Below are 1,887 nucleotides of genomic sequence, written 5' to 3'. Positions count from 1 at the left end.
CTAAATCAAGTTTTATTTGGTAGAGTAGGTGAGTTGCTGGACCATTAAGCTGGACGAACCGGCCTTCGAGGATCAGCATAAAGTCAGTCTACTCAAGACTAGATGAAAGAAAGTGATGGTAAGGATGAATGTAAGAATTTAGCCTTCATGGTGTTAAGTCTTCTGCTATATTGTGAATTTCTCAGCCTAAGGGAATGGATTGAGGCATTAATGGTTGCTTTTTTTGTCTATGTTGAATGATCAGGTAAGTCCTAGGCCCATTCAAGTGCCCATGTGTAATGCAGGGGACATAGGGGCTCCATGGTTGAGACCCCTTCTGGAGACCAGCTTCTTTGTGCCCTATAAAATCCATGGAGTCTCCAGTAAGAGCGAGTGAAATATGTATTGTCTGGATTGTATGGGCGGTGCATTGTGCTCATACTGCCTTTTCCATCGTAGAGACCATTATATAGTCCAGGTACTGGAAAATAAAGTAATTTCATCATGCCTGGTTTTACTTTCCAAGTTCTTTATTAGGAAACTAGACCATTACATAGTCCAGGTACTATAAAAATGAAATAAATTTATCATGCCTGGTTTTGGCTTTGAAGTTCTTGATTGGGAAACTAAGGGGCTCCTAATGTGTCTAGAGATAAGACGGTCTTCATACCATAACGTTGTTCCTGTTTCTGAGATTCAGAAAGTGCTCAACATTAGTTGTGTGTAGACTTACATTATAAATAGCTCTGGGATTGTTTTTCTCAATGAATGGCCTCAACTAAGGCCAGGTAAGGGTGTTACAAATACTTGCGAAATATGTGACAGGAGCCTCCTAGACACATTTCGTTTATGTTCTCTCGGTTGCAAGGTATGACATCCATGAATCTTGGTATTGAGGAATTCTTTTTTCTTCTGGTATTTTTATTCTTTGCATCAGGCCATTTTCACTAAGAACAATTCCAATTCCCTCCACAAACTAAAACAATGAAATCAGATTTCTATGTTTCAAAAAAATAACATGACAAATTTAACCAAGAATGTTATTCAATAATTTATAAAGGAATAAGATTATGCCTTTGCAGTAGATTGTGCTGACCAACATGAGTCATGCCACATACTCTTTGCAGTAGACACCTTCATAATTGCATGTGTTACAACTTTGAGGTACATAGCGTTCAGAAGCATAAGGTGAAGGGGATTTAATCCAGGTTAGTGTGTAGAAATGAATATTTTTGAAGTCTGGCCACTTTTGAGATGGAAAGTTTAAACTTTATGAATAGGTATTGGCTGATAGTTTTATGATTCACAATAGCAAAATTTTCATCAATAGAGTATATGTATATCATCATGTTTAACTCTATTTTCATTACCGTAAATACATATCAATGAGAGTTGGACTCATTATGAACGAGAAGGACTGGACTAGATACCTGGACTGGATACTTATCAAATAATCGCCAATATGTCAAAAATTTTCTCGGTATTGATAATATATGTTGAGATGGCCGAGTTGGTCTAAGGCACCAGATTAAGGTTCTGGTCTGAAAGGCGTGGGTTCAAATCCCACTCTCAACAACCTAGGGGCGTGAGCTCAAATCCCACTCCCAAAAACCAAGGGGCGTGAGTTCAAATACCACTCCCAACAGGGAAAGTTTTCACAAAACTTTAGCATACTAGGATGAAAATAAATTTCAAACAAATTAAATAGTTCTCAGGATGGCCTTTTCACAAAATGTTAGCATGCTAGGATGAAAATAAGTCTCCAACAAATTAAATAACTGTCAGGCTGGCTGATTGGGTGGTCTAAGGCACCAGATTTAAGTTCTGGTCTTCGAAAGAGGGCATGGGTTCAAATCCCACTTTTGACAAAACAATTAGGAATTTCCTATTAATAAATCTAACAAAACA

The 1,887-nt window shown here is 37.7% G+C and overlaps 1 non-coding gene across 1 annotated transcript; it reads left to right on the top strand.

Moving 5' to 3' along the window:
• The first annotated feature begins 1,474 nt into the window (after window positions 1-1,474).
• Window positions 1,475-1,554, top strand: TRNAL-AAG (transfer RNA leucine (anticodon AAG)). The gene has a single exon. It is a non-coding gene; the product is annotated as a tRNA-Leu (tRNA).
• The last annotated feature ends 333 nt before the right edge of the window (window positions 1,555-1,887 follow it).

This window comes from Pinus tabuliformis, chromosome 4_2, assembly GCF_031772625.1.
Source record: "Pinus tabuliformis cultivar Carrire ecotype Pingquan chromosome 4_2, CPIR1, whole genome shotgun sequence".
NCBI classification, from domain to species: domain Eukaryota; kingdom Viridiplantae; phylum Streptophyta; class Pinopsida; order Pinales; family Pinaceae; genus Pinus; species Pinus tabuliformis.
Note: the sequence above shows the minus strand (reverse complement) of the source record. Positions and strands in the feature narration are given on the sequence as shown.